Source organism: Culex quinquefasciatus, chromosome 3 (genome assembly GCF_015732765.1).
Source record: "Culex quinquefasciatus strain JHB chromosome 3, VPISU_Cqui_1.0_pri_paternal, whole genome shotgun sequence".
NCBI lineage: Eukaryota > Metazoa > Arthropoda > Insecta > Diptera > Culicidae > Culex > Culex quinquefasciatus.
In genome coordinates, this window is record NC_051863.1 from 58,959,226 (window position 1) to 58,969,435 (window position 10,210).

A 10,210-nucleotide genomic window follows, 5' to 3' on the forward strand; every position below is an offset into this window, starting at 1 on the left:
GTGGCGGGCCCGAGGAGGAGGAGGAGGGTAGTGTCCTTGGACGGCCTTGAAGAGTTACGTACAAACACACAGCGGTTCTTCCTCCTTGGCGCCGGAATTTCAACCGATTTGTTGTTGTTGCTTTTGCCACAACTGCTGCTGCTGCTACTGCTCTTTTTTATTTATTTTTTTCTTGCCTTTTTTTTAAAACACTCGTTTTTCCTTGCCGGGATTGTTGCTCGTGCACGACGAATTTGGAAACTTACCTGTTGAAAGAAAATGAAAAAAAGGGAGGAATTAGCTAAGTGTGTTCCGTATTGGGTTGCAGGAAGGAAGCCGGGAATCGAACAAAAGTAAACGTTTTTATGATTTTGCCTGTTGAGCCAATACCCGTGGCCGGCAGTGAAATTTTCAGAAAGTATAATTTGTAACAGTCTCGGCAAATGCTGATACAGTTTATCTCAGTCCCGAAATTATGCGGTGTCAGTCCTCACGCTTTTTCGAGCGAGAACCCTTAAGGACAATACCGAGGTCGTTGAGCATTATCTGGTCCCACCTAAACATAGAAGCAAGCACCAGGATAATCCTCAATTTATATGTAGACTTCAAATATCCTTTGGCATATCAGGGATGTACCTACTTTTCTTATTTTCTGCAAAATGGTACATTTTTAGTCAAAATAAACTTCGGACATTTCACCTTGCTATAGCTTAATGTAACTAAAGGTAATTACAAAAAAAAGAATTATATTATCATCTCGTCCGTATTTGAGCAATTCTCTGAAATTTCGGTCATTCGATTTTTTTTTGTAATTTTTATCCGGGTTAAACTTTTTTGGTGCCTTCGGTATGCCCAAAGAAGCCAAATTTGGCAGCTGTATCTTTTGAAGGATTTTTTGATCGATTTGGTGTCTTCAGCAAAGTTGTAGGTGTGGATAAGGACTACACTGAAAAAAAAATATAGACGGTAAATTTTTTTGGAGATTTTTAATTTCACTTTTTGTCACCAAAATTTGATTTGCAAAAAAACACAATTTTTTTTTTATTTTCTGATATGTTTTAAAGGACATCAAATGCCAACTTTTCGAAAAGTTCCAGAATGTGCAAAAAATCTTTAACCGAGTTATGAATTTTTGAATCAATACTGATTTCTTCCTAAAATCGAAATATAGGTCGCAAAAAAAAAAAATTAAACTTCATTTTTCGATGTAAATTCGAATTTACAATCAAAAAGTACTTTAGTGAAATTTTGATAAAGTGCACTGTTTTCAAGTTATAGTCATTTTGCCTTTTTTATGTAACTTTTCAGTCGCAGTTATTTATTTTGTTAAAATTACTGCCCATGTTTACCCACTTTTGAAAAAAAAGTTTTGAAAAGTTGAGAAATTTTTCTGTATTTTGCTTTTTTGAACTTTGTTGATACGACCCATAGTTGCTGACATATTGCCATGCAAAGATTTAAAAATAGCAACTAATGTTCTGATTTTCAATGTTAAAAAATAAAACATTTGTGAAATTTTCCGATCTTTTCGAAAACAATACATTCTTTTTTTTAAATCAAGACTAACATTTCAAAAGGGCGTAACATTGAATGCTTAGCCCTTTTGAAATGTTAGTGTTGATTTAAAAAAAAGGAAAATATTGGAACATTTAATAAATGTTTCTTATTTTAACATTGCAAATTGGACCATTAGTTGGACCATAATGGGTTGGTTAGAGGAGGCTTTGAAAACATAAATTTTCCTGTTTTTAAATCATTGCATGGCAATATCTCAGTAGAGGAGGCTTAGAAAACATAAATTTTCCTGTTTTTAAATCATTGCATGGCAATATCTCAGAAACTAAGGGTGTTATCAATAATGTTCTAAAAAAGCAAAATTTATAAAATTTTCTCAGCTTTTCAAACATATTTTTTCGAAAGTGGGCAAACATGGGCATTTATTTCACAAAGTTATCAACTACGACTATTTAAAAAAAAAGTTACTTAAAAATGGCAATAACTTGAAAACGGTGCACTTTATCGCAGTAATTTTGAGTTTTGACCCAGAAGGAGGGTAACCGTATAAATTAGAGCAACACATGTCTCATGGTGAGAAACATTGGAAAGTGATAAACATTGAATAAAGAAGTTGATTAGCGAAAAAATTGTGCACTGTATTCCGCCGGGGAATTGAACCCCGTTCTATCTCATGCCGTGAGATCTTTATCAATATTTGACTTATGTACATTTTGATTACAAATTCGATTTTACATTAAAAAATGAAGTTGAAAAATTTCTGCGACCAATATTTTGATATTTCGAAAAAAATCAGTATTGATTCAAAAATTCATAACTCGGTTAAAGATGTTTTGCCCATTCTGGAAATTTCTGAAAAATAGCATTTGATGTCCCATAAAACAAATAAAAAATGAGTTTTTTTGCAAGTTAAGTTTTAATAACAAAAAGTGAAATAAAAAATCCCCATTTTTTACCGTGTATAGTTTTTTCAGTGTAGTCTTTATCCATACCTACAACTTTGTCGAAGACACCAAATCGATCAAAAATATCTTTCTAAAGATACATATTTTTGAATTATCATATATAATTTGGACAAACTAATGATGCAAAATGGCATCTTTGGCATACCAATGGCCCCAAAAAAGATTGCTGGATAAAAAAATAATAATAAAAATTAAAAAAAGATCGATTCCGTAGTGAATTGCTCATTTCCCTTTTTCTCTTTAATGCAAACGCCAGTTTAATAACAATACAATGGTTTGAAGAGGCAAATTCTATACACATATTTGTAAAGGCCTAAATGAAAATGTGTTGAATTTATTTTATCATTTTTACAGTTATTTTTTTTCAAAAGGTAAAAAATATTTCCCATTTATCAGGAAAAACTTTTGAATTGAAATTGACACTCTAGTTTTTTTTTTCAATAAATCATGAAAATCTAGCTTTATCAACAATTTGGACATACTTATAAAGCAAGGGTACGAGATCAAACATCTGGAAAAATGTGTGTAATGTCAAATAAATTCAGTTCAACAAATTTTAAATGTAAACTACACAAAAAAACGGGTAACTAGCTCAAATTGGAATCGTTTTTCAAATATTTGAGCAATGTGACAAAATGATAATTTAACAGATTGTATTTTCAATTGGCTTGTTGCTGTTTTAAGATCATTTAAATTAACTTCGTCAAAAATAATTTAAAAAATATGATTCATGAAAATTATCATGAAAAAATCTGCGTCAAATGCATGCATCCAACATTTGTTAGAAAGTTAATTCCTTAAATTGCCTTTTAATTCTTAAATAGATTAAATTGAAAAAATGAACCTTAAATTTTATGTTCGGGGCTGGCTTTAAATATTGTAAAAAAATATTTAATTTTTTTAAAGACTTTAACAGTATTTAGCAAACAAGTTTGTTCGAGATTCCCGACTTTTCTCGTTTTTTTACGAAAAATCTCAAATTTCCGACTTTTTCCCGATTTCCCAATATGAATGGACTCCCTGTTTTTTAGGCTCTCAAGTTATCCAAGACGGCGGTCAAAATGCACGGCTACGTCACGACTGTCATCCACATACAAAGCGAGTGAAGTCAAAATCGAACCAAGATCGAACCAAGTTTTTAGCGCGAGACGTTTGAAAAGGTCGTAGGCGCATCGGACATAAATTATAAAAATAAAAAAAACATTTTGCAGTTTTTTTTTCGTTAGAAAATTTAATGATTAATCTCAAATGTGAACTGGGGGATCAGCATGTAATTCCATCGAGAACTTAATGTTGGCAAATCAGCACTTTGGTGTTCAGTTACAGCCTAGGTAACAGCTAATTTAAAGCATTTTCGACCGATATTTAGTATTCTAAAAGCGTAATTCATGTTAATGCAACGGACAGGAAGGGTCACACTAATTTTATTTTGTTTCAAGGAAACTAAAGCTATTCAGATTTTTAGTTTAGTTCTGTGTGTTGTGATGTATTGCTTGAATGGCCAAATAGATATTTGTTTTATTGATCCGATAAATGTTAAATGTGGCTGAATTTACGTAATACTTGTAATTATCTCGCATATACATGCAAAAAAGTTAAAACCGATGTGAAAACTAACAAAAAATAATAATTTTGGAAAAAAAATGCATGAAGTTATTTCATACGACTTTTTCAAAAACCATACGTAAACAATATTGATAGCACTTCTGGTGGGGACTTCAGGAAACTGCATCCGTGTCAGATCCCTGCCAAAATGGCGGGATGAAATATTTAGAAAATGCATTTGGTAATGTATCAGATATTCAACCACTCAAATTTGACTAAATAAAAAAAATATATTTTTTTGTTCATGATTCGATTCTTTTAAGTTCCCAAAGAAAACTTTTGATAATCGAACTTTGGATAATCGAGTCTGGACGGTAACAGAAAATATTCGATAGAACGCAATTTGAATTAGGTGACCTGCTAAAGCAAAGAGTTAGGAGGTAGAATGTTTGCATTTCAGCTCTCTATTTCTACCAATCCATCATGGTACACTGGTAAAGAGAACGCGCATAAATCAAAGCGTGCCCCGTCACGATTCCCGCTCAAGTGTCCTTTTTCAAGAGCCTTGTTCTGGGTGCACTTGATCCCCAATTGGTCGTAAGGTTTCACGACTTCGACGAGTGTCCATCATCCGTTTTCCAGGAAGGGAGAAAATCCGATCAACCAATTTGGCATCCAAATCACTTCAAAACATTCGCTAAAGCTCCAATTCAACGCAACGACCTGTGAGTGTGTGTCGTATCCATCTCATGCCGGCAACCCCTCCTCAGAAATGGTACGTGGAGGTGCTGCTCCCCAACCTTCACCAGAAACCTCCCCCCCCCAGACTCTCCTATTATGTTGCCGGTCGTACAGGAATGCCGGCATTTTCGAGCGAAATTGATGATGAAGGCAAAACGATGTCAGCCGGACGAACGTGCCTGCTCAGTCGGATCTCCCCCATCCCCAAACTCCTTTCATCGTCAGCCGGCTGTTCTCTCTGTTGATAAACAGCAGCCGCGCCACTTTGGCAAAGTGCATCATCCGGGCCGGGTTGTGATGTTGGCGGGAAGATTTCAAAGTGCTCGAGCGCTCGACGACGATAAGCGAAAAAAGCGCGGGAAAACATGAGAGTTGGTTTTTTCGAGGAAAGGAATTTTTGCCGGTTTCCGCGTGCGTATGTGTATCTTTCTCGCAGAGGTGGTGTGCGAGTGGCAGCTGTTACAGTGGACGACCATGCTGCCTGATTCAATTGGTTATCTGGAGAGCGGTGGGGAGTTCAGGCAGGACTCAGATTGCATTTTGCGTGGATTGGTGCGCGGTAGTGAATGATTCACTTCGTAGAACGATACGCTCTGAAGTTAAGTGACCAACAAGGATGATGTTCAAAGCGATTGAGTGAATACCCCAATTACGAATCTCAAATCATTGTTACGACAGAGTATTACCAAGGTAGATTCGATGTCCCTGCTGCTGGTCTTTCTACGAAGGACTTACAACCATGATCAGGTCATTTGACCTAACCGCCTTCGATATTGATCGAGTTCAAGCGTACATCCGATAATCGAGTAGAGTCTCTAACACGACATCCTGTTATCAATCCCAAGACCACACACAAGTCGTCCAACAACGACGAAAACTCAGTTCAGCAAAGTGTAGATTCTAATAATAGCACCACACGCGACAAACCGTTGAGTCATGCTTAACCCTGCCTCGCCTCACCCCCGGAGCCCATCCATCGCCACACATTATAGGTCAATCACTTGACACATTTCATTCACAGAACCCCCCTCTCTCGCTCTGTGGGCAAGCACGTGTAGAGACTAAACAGTACGTCGGAATCGGAATCTTTCCCCGTGGTGTTTGAGGCATGTGGGGGGAAGGAGGTAGCGCGAGCGGTTTGTTTACCTTCTCCACCGGTCGCCGGGTACCAACCTGCCCCCCCCCCCCTTTCCCCCCTCTCCAAAACCCACTTCTAATTCGGAAACTCCGCGGCGCGCGGTCCCGAGCGTAAAATTTTATGAATGACCGTGTTTTATAAATATAATTACCCTCGCGGTGAATTAGCGGGTACCTCTCTTCCTCACATGCCGGCCGGCCGGCTTGGGATTGACTGCGACGACCTGGTGTGTAGTACCACAGCTGGGTTACCCCTTGGCACTTTTCGTGTTGTCGTCGTCGAAGCCGTTCTCTTTTATTGTTATTGCTACACGTGGCCCCTTGCCCCCGACCTCCTCTGCACATTCTATCAGTCGGAATCTCCATATCAGTGTAGAGAGCCAGCCTGAACGGTAATAGTAACGTCAAGTGTTTTGCGTCATGGTTGATGGTGTTGATGATGTTTACCCAACGGAGCACCAGACTCTAGCGAGCAGCTGTTTAATGTTTAATTCGTTCAATGCTGGTACTTCTGGTTCGTCGCCTTGTCGGCAGTATGTCACGGGTGGCAGTGAATTGTATTCTCTGAACAGAGTATACCTTCAGCTTCAACCAAAGTCCTCCCTGGATGTATGAACAACAGCTTGGAAGGTCGGTAGGGCCTTGTATATTTCAGTTAGAAGGTGTCCTGTCCTGACTGAAATTTGTAAGATTCAGTACAGTGTCATCCCAATTTTTGGCAACATTAGCTTTTGGTAACGAGACTTCCGGGAGTTCCTGCATGACCCAGAACGTTCCAAACATATCGAAGAATATCCAGCGTGGCACACTGAAGCTACCTGAACCTATACCAATGGATAAAATAACCACAGATACCCCCGTTGATCGAAAGGATATCCAGCCCATGACTTCAAGGAATTTCTGGAAGACCAAGAACCGTTGTTCAGGCAGAAACCAAGGCTAAAAATCAAATCAAATTATTCGCTCTACAGCATTACCTTGGCGTTCTTGATTACGAGATTCCTACTCGAAACTAGGTGTCCGTAGGCTTGATTGTTGAGGCAATTACAAACCTCTTTTTACACCTCAGCTTCCATCCACCCCGGCATTTGAACTCACGACCTTTGGATTGTTAGTCCAACTGCCTACCAACAACTCCACCGAGGCAGGACCCAGGGAGACTTTAGGTTAGACCGGGGCCAACATTTACTTCCCCGTCCGACGGAAGGCTTGATCAGACAAAACTCGTCTCGAAAAATGCCACGGGGACCTTCTTGGATCGAACCCAAGCCGACTGGGTGAGAGGCCATCATGCTTACCTCTACACCACGGGCCCGGCATAGATATCAAGGCTACCAATGGTAAAAATAAATATATAGACCCCCGTTGAGCAGGAAGATATCAAGGTCAAAACTTCCGCGAGGTCTTAGATGACCCAAAACAATCCAAAATGCCGCAGAGTATGCATCTCGGCTTACTGAAGCTACCTGAATCTACACCAATGGTTAAAATACCCATGAAGACTGCCGTTGATCAGGTAGATACCATGGCCATAATTTCCGCGAGTTCTTATATGACCCGAAACAATCCAAAATGCTGTAGAATATTTATCGTGACCCACTGAAGCTACCTGAATCTATACCAATGGTTAAAATATCCATGAAGATTCCCGTTGATCAGGTGGATATCAGGACCATGACTTCAAGGATTTTCTAGATGACCCAGAACGTTCCAACATACCGCAGAGTATCCATCGTGGCTCACTGAAGCACCCTGAAGCTATACCAATGATTCAAATACCCATATAGACTCCCGTTGATCAGGTGGATATCAAGGCCATGACTTCAAGAAGTTTCTAGATGACCTAGAACGTTCCGACATGCCGCAGAGTATCCATTGTGACCCACTAAAGCTACCTGAAGCTATTTCAATGGTTAAAATACCCATAAAGACCCCCGTTGATCATATAGATATCAGGGCTATAACTTTAAGGAATTTATGAATGGCCCAGAACGTTACTACATGCCGCAGAATATCCATCGTTAAAACACTCATATAGACCCCCGTTGCTCAGGTAGATAAAAAGGCCATAATCCTCCGCGAGTTCTTAGATCACCCAAAATACTCTAACATGCCGCAGAATACCCATCGTGGCCCACCGAAGCTACTTGAAGCTTTATCTTTGGTTAAAATACCTATAAAAACCTCCGTTGATCAGGTAGATATCAAGACCATAACTTCAAGGAGTTTCTTGGTAACCCAGAAGGTTCCAACAAGCCGTAGAATACCCATCGTGGCTCACAGAAGCTACCTGAAGATATACCAATGGTCAAAATAATTATATAGGTCCCCGTTGATTAGGTTGATATCAAGGTCATAATTTCCACTAGTTCTAAGATAACCCAAAAACAATCCTACATGCCGCAGAGTATGCATCGTGGCTTACTATAGCTACCTGAGCGAATACCAGTGGTTAAAATACCCATGTAGACTTCCGTTGAACAGGTAGATACCATGACCATAACTTCCGCGGGTTCTTTTATGACCCAAAACAATCCAACATGTCGCAGAGTATGTATGCATCGTGGCTTACTGAAGCTACCGATGGTAAATCACCAATTTTGGACCCCCGTAGAAACCGGCCAATACGGTAGAAACTTCCTCCAAACGAAGTTCCGTTATAGGAAGTTTGACTGCATCCGGTATAGTTTTAGTTGGTACGGTAGACTACTAGGCCGGTATGTTAGGATGCCTTGGGTCATTTGAAAACCTCTTGAACTTAATGCATCTAAGACCACCACCGTAAGGCTGGATTTTCATGGATTGTGCAACGACATCGAGAGCACGAGCATCGTAGTTGCTATAATGCTCAAAGACATCGTTACGCGTTTAGCATGGACACACACCTTTATCGAATTTCCTAGCATCGATTATTGCTTGCATGCAACTTAACGAAGAATAAGAAATGGCAAAAACAAACATAAACAACGCGGGTGTTCGTGGATCTAGAACAATATATGAAATGGTCCAACACTGCACAATTAAAATAATTAAATAATTTATTTTTCCATCTAATTTATGAAATATTTCAAAACGGTTTTAAATTTTGCCTAAACGTTTTGAAGAGATTGATAACTATACTTGGTTTCCCGTTTTCAACGATGAAAAGAAATAAAACATATAGACATTGTTGAATATTATTCTCTAGAATGTGAATTAGCAAGCCTATCAAAATCTTCTAATCGGTGCAAAAGTCTGCTGGTGTAAATCCTACTGTTTGGTTTAAAATGATAGAAAATGCTCTTAACTTTATTTTTATTGCCCTACTTGGAGTTTTTTACTTCACCAGAAAGCGTTGGAGACGTATTCCCTCGAGGTAAGTATTTGTGGAATTTAGTTCGTAGGTGAAAATCCATTTAGCGTTTGGACATAAATATTGTTAGTTGCTTATATCGTCGTGTGTGTGATATCTTGCGACAAGCGATGATTTGTGGATTTATAATTATTTTTTTCTGCATTTCAGCCGATATGCTAATAAACGATGGTGGGTTCACGCCATCTGGAGACAGCGCACCAAGCATTCACAATTTTCTACAACTATGCGAAAATTAAAGAAAGCAAGTGATATTAAAATGATGAAAAAGTACATCAGGCTAACTAGTTCAGAATATAGAGAGCTGTTAAATCTAGTTGAGCATCGTCTGACCAAGACACACTGGCGCGCTTTATCAGCAGATTTTAAGCTGTCTTTCACATTAAGGTATTTAAACTTTGAGTCGCAGAGTTATCAGTGTTTATTACTAAAGAAACAAAAATAATATTTTTTATCGTTTTGCTTATTTTAGATATCTGGCAACTGGAGGTGACAAAACCAGCATGGCATATGGTTATCTATGTTCCTTCACTAGCGCGACAAACATCATCAAGGAAGTGTGTGATGTTTTGTGGGACATATTAATGCCCATATATTTGCCCACACCCACCGAAGAAACTTGGCGTAAATCTGCTACCAAATTTATGCAAAAATGGCAACTCCCAAACTGTATCGGCTGCATGGATGGGAAACACGTGCACATTCGCAATCCAGCCAAGTCTGGGAGCTTGTACTACAACTACAAAAGCAGATTTAGCATCGTGTTACTTGCTGTGTGTGATGCTGATTGTAAATTTGTGTGTGTCGACATAGGTCAGTACGGAGGTATCAGCGACAGCGGTGTTCTCAGATCATCTGAGTTTGGAAAGGCCCTTTTCGAGGATAGGCTGCATATTCCCGCCGACAAAACACTGCCAAACAGCACCAAAAAATTCCCGCACTTTTTTGCAGCAGATGAAGCATTTCCGCTTTGTAA

At 39.0% G+C, this 10,210-nt stretch overlaps 1 protein-coding gene and 1 long non-coding RNA gene across 2 annotated transcripts in view; one reads left to right on the forward strand and one right to left on the reverse strand.

The window, feature by feature from the left end:
- The window catches only part of LOC6042957 (trithorax group protein osa), a 292,090-nt gene that overhangs the window by 91,638 nt on the left and 190,242 nt on the right, over positions 1-10,210 (reverse strand).
- Positions 9,130-9,756, forward strand: LOC119768784. The gene is made up of 3 exons (XR_005278223.1): positions 9,130-9,237; positions 9,385-9,621; positions 9,707-9,756. It is a non-coding gene; the product is annotated as an uncharacterized LOC119768784 (long non-coding RNA).